Source organism: Monodon monoceros, unplaced genomic scaffold, assembly GCF_005190385.1.
Source record: "Monodon monoceros isolate NGI ecotype Baffin Bay Population unplaced genomic scaffold, NGI_Narwhal_1 Super_Scaffold_18, whole genome shotgun sequence".
Classification (NCBI taxonomy): Eukaryota; Metazoa; Chordata; class Mammalia; order Artiodactyla; family Monodontidae; genus Monodon; species Monodon monoceros.
The window spans coordinates 136,556,731-136,565,359 of NW_021703774.1; the positions used below are offsets into that span (position 1 = coordinate 136,556,731).

The window sequence follows — 8,629 nt, forward strand, 5'->3', positions numbered from 1 at the left end:
GGAATTATCTTTCCATTTTTCTTTATATAACTGACTCCTACTCATCCTTCAAGACCTCTGAGAAGTCTTCTTAAATTCATCAGGCAGAATTAGTTGCCCCTCATTGTTCATCCAGAACTTTATTCAAACTTCTGTCATAATACTTATCACACAATACCAATTTTTAATCTCCTTGTTTAGACGTAAGCAAGAATATGTCTGGCTCTTTGCTAAACCCCTAATCCTGCATAGGGGCCAGCACACAGTGAGTGAATGAATGAATACATGCTACTTATTTACACGTGGAGTCATTTAGTTCTCATTTTCCAGGCCAATGAGACTGCAAGCTCCCTAAGAGGAGAGAGGATTTCTGACTTTCGTAAACTCCAGAATCATGGCAGGGATTCAGTAGTCAATGAAAAAAATACCTAATGAATGAAAATAATCAGCACCCTCTCTCAATTTAGTGAGAACCTCCATGTTTCCTAAACCTTCACAACTCTTGGAGGGAAACAAGAGTGGAGTGTGGGTGTTGGAGGGAGATATCCTATCCATCTGCAAAAGAATGTTAGGTAAGGCCGGAAGCTGAGGGACTGGGCCTCCAACGCCAGGTTCCTGGTTCTCTCTGCCCATTCCCTCCATAGAACACTCTGTGGCCATGGAGATGGCTATTACCATAAGCGGGCAGTTGAGTGAGGACTCCAGAAAAGCCTTTCAGGAAGGCAACCGTGCATGGCGACTCTTCGCCCTCTCCCTCACCTCCTTATCTATTTACTTGCCTATTCATGTGTTTACTCATGTTTGTACTTGTTGATTTACTTTTTTAGCATCTTTGTATTAGACTAAGCGGCTGAGCCGGACAGAAGCCACTCTAGGCACGAAAAGCCTTACCCACCAGCGAAAGTGAGACCTAGGGGCCACTGACCATTGGCTAAGAAGGGCTGAAGGGCGGGATTCCTGCCGTTATCAGAAGCCCATTCGCCCGAAGGCATGAGGGCGGGGCGAAGGGCGGTCCTGGAGGTGAGGGGCGGGGTGATGCCCCTACTTAAAATTTCAGGAGCGGGATTGCAACCCCAAAGCAGCCCAGCCGATGGTAGGGGGAGTTACAGGTGCAGGTACAGTGCAACTGAAGCCCTGTGGGCGCCGGCCGGCCTGTCCCTCACCCTGACCTTTGGGTTGGCGGGCTCTCGGGGGTAAACTCAGATGCACGCACAATGCACCGGGGCCCCTGAGGGAGGAAGGAGCTCCGGCTGAGGGGAGCGTGTGACTAGACCGAGCTCGGCCGTGTGTGACACTGGCATTTACCGAACCCTGCAGGTGAGAAGCGTGGGCCGACTCAAGGGCAGGTCCTGGGCGGCGGCTGCGGAGGAACCCAGCTATGCGTACGGCTCCACGAAGTACCTGCAGCTGTGCGGCCTGGGCGGGATGCTGAGCTGCGGGCTGACGCACACGGCCATTGTGCCCCTGGACCTGGTAAAGTGCCGCATGCAGGTGGACCCCGGCAAGTACAAGGGCATCCTGAGTGGCTTCGGCGTGACGGTGCGGAACGACGGGCTGCGCGGCCTGGCCCGAGCCTGGGCCCCGACCTTCCTGGGCTACTCCCTGCAGGGCCTTTTCAAGTTCGGCCTATACGAGGTCTTCCGTGTAGATCCGCTAAGCGCAACTCCTGGGCCAGGAGAAGGGCTACGAGTGGAGAAGCAGCCTGTACCCGGCTGCCTCGGGCCGCGGCCCCCAGGATGTACGGTGAGGAGGGCCGGTGGGCCTTCTACAAAGGCGCGGCGCCGCACTGGATGCGGCAGATCCCCTACACCATGATGAAGTTCGCCTGCTTCGAGCACACCGTCGAGGCGCTTTCCAAGTACGTGGTGCCCAAGCCGCAGAGCCAGTACACGAAAGCTGAGCAGCTGGCCGTGACCTTCGCAGCCGGCTACATAGCTGGCGTCTTCTGCGCCGTCGTGTCCCACCCGGCCGATTCCGTCATGTCCGCTCTGAACAAGGAGAAAGGCAGCAGCACGGCCTTTGAGATTCTCCGCAACCTGGGGTTCGGGGCCGTGTTGAAGGACCTGTTCGCCCGGATCATCATGATTGGCACCCTGACCGCGCTGCAGTGGTTCATCTGTGACTCCGTCAAGGTCTGTTTCAAGCTGCCTCGCCCTCCGGTCCCTCAAACACCCGAATCCCTAAAGAAGCGAAGTAGGCGTGGATTGGACGACTCCTGTGGCCACCGTTGGCCAGTATTTCGATTGGGTGCGGGATTGCATTCAAACAACACTAGTGTGTAGGATGTTAACGTTTGTGGAGAGGTGACCTAACGTGCAGACCGACTTTTCTTTAAGTGATTGATTCCTTCTTTCTGGCAATCCAAGAGAATTGCAACCGTTTCTTTTGGCGGTTTGAACCATTATCTTTGGGGAGTCGGCATGGTGGCTTTAACTCAATAGCTTTTCCACAATCATAAGGAAAAAATTCTTAACAGGAAGTAACGTTAGGTGATTTCGTGCCTCCTCTAGATTGCATCTTCTTTGATTCACCATTCGGTGGAGATTATCCAAACATCACTACTGAATAGCCTACTAATGAGGTTTTAAGGTCAGCACAACTATGTGGGACAGAGAGCAAAGTAAAATGCTGCTACATGGCGCTCATCTCAGTAGAAATCGTGCACCTATTGAATAGATAAAGGACCTATTCCGTATTTCCTGCTCATGTCCATTACAGGTAAAAATTATTAAACGTTAAATTGTGACTTACATTGCCTGATAGCTTAGAAAGCATCCACTGTTTTCAAAGAGCATGACATGAAATCTGCATTTTCTCATTTGGCTTTGTCCTATTCTCTTCCTGATGTTGCTGATTAGAACCTAGCTCGCTCCAGGAAGTGCTACAATTGGATCAATGTGGAAAACCAAAACGAGATTAAGGGCAGGCTCTGGGAATAAGTATGTAAAGAAAAGTCTCTGTTCTCTAAAGATTTCTTTTGTACAACTCAGCTTTCAACAGCCATACATCCAAAGAAAATCATACCACCCTGACATTTAAACACACACACACACACACACACAACCCTACAAATTCCAACAAATTTTGGTTAAATATTAAAGAATGGTTTTTGTAATTTTGAAAGGAAAAAACCTCACTTTTAATGTAACAAATGTCATTCATTTAATGTGGTAGATATTTCATTGATCTTTACAGTGGTTGAGGTTCATAAAATTTATTGAAGTTATAAGGCACGTTTTCAGTTTTCTGTAGCCTTCACATCTCTGACTGGGGAAACTATAAAATTAGTGAAATTCTGTGAATTAGAGATGTTTGTAGAATGTGAATAAGAAATAAACTTCAATATGATATTTGATATGATTTACCAAAATGTTACACAATTGCCCTAACAACTTGTATTAAAAACCACAAACTTGGGCTTCTCTGGTGGCGCAGTGGTTGAGAGTCCGCCTGCCGATGTAGGGGACACGGGTTCGTGCCCCGGTCCGGGAGGATCCCACATGCCGCGGAGCGGCTGGGCCCATGAGCCATGACCACTAAGCCTGCGCGTCCGGAGCCTGTGCTCCGCAACGGGAAAGGCCACGACAGCGAGAGGCCCGCGTACAGCAAAAAAAAAAAAAACCCGCAAACTTAGGATATGTTAATGTTTTAACTATGTAATAGTAAACTGTTTAGTGGTTAACAGAAAAAAAGTGTCTAAGTATGTTTGAACATCTTGACTGGATAATAAAGAGCTTGGAGGAAAAAAGTCAGAACTTGTGAATGAGGTGCAATGAAATTTATATTTAGCGCTCCTATTTTGTTAGGGAGGATGCAGGAGACAGGTCATTATGTATTTTTAAGACACTTTCACTTTCCCTAGGAAGTTAGTGTCCAGGTTTGTGGAAAAGAAAAGTTCTCAAGGAAGGAGAATGATAAATTTTGAGGAAATAAATTGTGCAGTTTCATTCTTGCAAAGTTTTAAAACATATATTTTTGACTAGTGTAAAATGTTTGTAGGAAGTTTCTTTGGTCAATAATTTATTAAGTAAATTGCTTTCTAATGTAATGTAATTTAAGGAATTGCTACAAAATCTATGGAGTTTTAAGAAAGTGGGAGACCGATTATTCTGGTCTGTGGTATTTCATGATTGTTCTGTTGACAACACCAGATAATTTCTGTAATATACAATGTGTATGTTTAGACAAGTATAATCTAAGGAGAACTGTTTGGCATGATTCTTACTGTTATGGACACGGTTGAGAGGATGGGTTTACTTAGTTTGGGTCAGAGTTTTCATATTCAGTCCCTAGATTTCTTTTTTTTTTTAATTAATTAATTTATTTACTTTTGGCTGTGTTGGGTCTGCGTTGCTACGCACGGGCTTTCTATAGTTGTGGCTAGTGGGGGCTACCCTTTGTTGTGGTGCGCGGGCTTCTCGTTGCGGTGGCTTCTCTTGCTGCCCTTGTTGTGGAGCACCAGCTCTAGGCGCGCGGGCTTCAGTAGGTGGCATACAGGCTCAGTAGTTGTGGCGCATGGGCTTAGCTGCTCCGTGGCATGTGGCATCTTCCCGGACCAGGGCTCGAACCCATGTCCCCTGCATTGGCAGGCAGATTCTTAACCAGTGCGCCACCAGGGAAGTCCCAGTCCCTAGATTTCTATTTGCCTTTTTTTGTTCATGGTAGTTTACAAATGTCTGAATAAATAGGGACCACGGTAGCTAACAATAAAGAATAAAACATAATTTAAGAAAGATAATGTGAGTTCAGAGTCATGAGGTGCTTTTTCTAGTTACTATTCCTTTGGAACAATTTAAACTTCTATTCAGTGTTTTACCTTGTCTGTAATTACCACTCTGTGAAATCGTGCATATCTATTAGAATTAGAAAAGCCATAGATTATGTCTGGTATTGTTAGACATTTTATATTCGTTTTCATGCAATCTCAATCTTTGAAGTAGTCCATTTTATATGTAAAGAAACAGACTCAGAAGCTAGGTAACTTGCTCATAAAGCTAATAATTGATACAGTCTGAATCAGAGTCCACATTTTCTTCATCACTCTAGCTCAGCACCTTGACATAACCAATGACTATACTTTTCATAAATTGCTTTTTCTAATACCTCAAAAAATATATTTTTCAAATCTTCTATTTGTATATACTATAAAACTTTACTAATTTTGCACTAATGGTAAGTTTGTGATGTGTCTCAATTGTGAAAAACCTATTGTGTAATAACTTAGAAGTGATCAAACTGCAAAATACTTAAATACATTTAATTTAATATTTAAATTATTTCCGGCACGAAGTCAGTGCCTCATCCCTAACTTGAAGGGACTGATGATCATAAAAACAGTGATTTTAATTTTTTAAAAATTTGTGGTACTGCAGTTTCAACAAGAGGCTTTACCCTATCACATTCTCTAATTTTTTCCTCTAAGCTTTAGTTCCTACAGCTAAAAAAGCTAGCTTGGGCTATTTATCTTTTCCCCCAGGTAGTGATTAAAAGTAGCTTTTTCAAGTATTTGAGATTAATTTCATGATAGGAAGCTGTAATCTTGTCCATTGATCTGTCTCTTGAGAAGTGAATAAAGAGAGTAGGTAAAATCTTGAAAAACAAAGGCCATATTTACATGTTAAACCACACTGATAAAGATTGGAGAGAATCAGAGTATTAATGTTATGAGTATTTTTCCTTGCTGTACAAGTGTGTCTTTAGAAAGTTTTTCTTTAGATCCTTTCAAAGGCAATAATAATTTTCTGAAGTCAGAAGATCACATTTTGATAGGCAACCATTCAATTAAAGTATGCTTGTTTTATGTGGTCTTAAAGATCAATTATTTTTTTAATCATGAGCAAAGAACTATTTGAAAGGAAATTTAAATTTTATTATTATTTATAAAGCTTTGTCTTGTTTTACTGAACGCTATTATTTGGATGGGTCAGTGAGTAGAGAGGATGCTAACAATGTAATTATAACTAAGATTTGTTCGTATGTGTGTCCATTTTAGTTAGCATATTTTGAGACCTTCAGTTATAGAGTATCCAAAATTTTAGAGGCAATTTGCTAATTCTGCCCATACCCCAGTCTATAACACTGTTGATCAACATCTACCATGTGCCAAGCATTGTTCTAGACAGAAGAGTTCTCATGAGGAGCACAACACACGGTCTTTGCCCTTGTAGAGCTTAAAGTCTAGTGGAAAAAAATTTACAATTGTGCAAATGCTGCAAAGAAGTGTAGGGTGTTGTAAGATCGTACATCTAAGTGACATTTGAGATGATACCTAGAGGATAAGTAGGAGGTAGACCAGCAAAGAGAAGATACACAGCACAGTATGTGCATTTCCCCTGAAGAAAGAGAAGGACTGATGATTTTGAGAAACTAAGACTTCACTTTGGCTGGAGCCCTTCAGTTGCAGACAGCGTGATGTGAAGTGAAATAGGAAAAGTAGACAGGAAGACATTCCCTGCAAGCTCTGTAGTTCTTGTTGAAGATTCGAACTTAGAGTGTTCTTAGAGCCATTGGAAAACCCCCGAAGGACTATGAGCATGAAATGACCTTCAGTTTGCTGTCTGGAGAGAAATGGAGCAGAGGGAGAGAGGTTAGTTAAAATGTTCTTGCTGGGGACTTCCCTGGTGGCCCAGTGGTTAGGAGTCCGCCTGCCAGTGCAGGGGACGTGGGTTCAAGCCCTGGTCCGGGAAGACCCCACATGCGGTGGAGCAACTAAGCCTGTGCACCTCAACTACTGAGCCTGCGCTCTAGAGCCCACGAGCCACAACTACTGAGCCTGCGTGCCACAACTACTGAAGCCCACATGCCTAGAGCCCGCGCTCCGCAGCAAGAGAAGCCACAGCAATAAGAAGCCCAAGCACCACAACGAAGAGTAGCGCCCGCTCGCCACAACTAGAGAAAGCCCACGCGCAGCAACAAAGACCCAACAGAGCCAAAAATAAGTTAATTAATTTTTTAAAAAAATGTTCTTGCTGCAGTCCAGGTGAGAGAATGGTACCCTGGACTAGGATGATGACAAGTGAAATGTTAAAATACCATGAGAAGCCAAAAGGTGGAAACAACCCAGATGTCCACCAGTGGTTGAAGAGATAAACAGATTATGATATATGCAGGCAATGGAACATTATTCAACCATAGAAAGGAACGAAGTACTGACACATGCTACACCTTGGATAAGAAAGAAGCCAGACACCAAAGGTCACTTATTGTATGATTCCTTTTATATAATATGTCAAAATAGGCAAGTCCATAGAAACAGAAAGCAGATTAGTGATTACCTGGGGCCGGGGTGAAGGGAATGGAAAGTGCTTGTTTAATGGATATGAAGTATTTTCCCCTGGGTGATCAAAGAGTTTTGAAAGTGGAGAAAAGTGGTGGTTGGACATTGTGAAAAATTAAATGCCACTTGATTGTATACTTTTAAATGGTTGTGTGTTAAATGAATCTCATCTCCATAAAAAAAGCTACCATGTGCTGTGCTGCTTTATGCATAATAGCCCCAAGGTGGAAACGACCCAAATGTCCATCAACTGATGAATGGGTAAAAATGTTGTATATCCATACAATGAAATATTTGCACCATAAAAAGAGAGTAAAGCACCATTTGCCATAAAAAGAAGCGAAGGAATAAAATACGTGCTACAACATGGGTGAACCTTGAAATCTTTATGCTAAGAAGCTAGCCACAGCCACACGTTGTATGATTCCATTTATGTGAAATGTCCAGATTAGGCAAACCCACAGAAAGTAGGCTAGTGGTTGCCAGGGGCTGGAGTGGGAGTTGAGGGATGGAAGGGAGGAATGAGAGTGACTGATAATGGGTACGGGATTTCTTTTTGGAGTGATGCAAGTGTTGTGGAATTAGTGGTGATGGCTGCGCTATTTCGTGAGTATAGTAAAAGCTGTTGAGTTCCACACTTTAAAAGGGTGGATTTCATGCTATGTGAATTATATCTCAATAAAGCTGTTATAAAAATATCATGAGGCTATAAAATGCACCTTAAATATCTATTTCTTCCTTAAAGTCCAGCCCTCACCTCTATCTTCCTCAATCAAGTGAAGACTACGGCTCCAAATGTAAGCTGCTGTCTGTGACGTGTTAAATTCCATATAAATGAGTAGGAAAAAATCCACCATGTTGTGAAGGCTGGAAATTGCCTCTAAGGAATGAAAAATCTCTTGGTTTCTAGTGACGCAGAGATGATTAATTTTGGAGAATCATCTCACAATGTAAGGTGTTGAGCCATCAAGAATTTTGCCCTCTATGGTAAGGAAGAAAGGGGAACAGATGGATTTTGAGAAAAGCAGGTGTGTGTATAGTGTCCAAGAAAACCTCAGTTAACCAGAAACATTCAGGAATTGGTGGTTTAAAATCCCCTTTTGTTTATAATCCTTGATTAATTTCTCTTTTATAATGTACTGAATATGATTAATAATTTAGGGATTATTTTGTAAATAATTTTTTGTAAAGCCTCTGCACAAAGCTTTGTAAAGCCTCCTGGGCCATCAGCTATGAAAATCAATGCTTGTTGAATAGCTCTAGCAGGCGTAGGGCTTTTGTGGATGGATGTACACAGACTCTAGACATAAATGGACATGGATGTGAGTATGCGTGTGCGTGTGTTTAATCCTCAGTGTTAGTTTGAAATCTTGT

At 43.0% G+C, this 8,629-nt stretch overlaps 1 pseudogene; it reads left to right on the forward strand.

The window, feature by feature from the left end:
• The first annotated feature begins 969 nt into the window (after positions 1-969).
• Positions 970-2,261, forward strand: LOC114897974 (annotated as a pseudogene).
• The last annotated feature ends 6,368 nt before the right edge of the window (positions 2,262-8,629 follow it).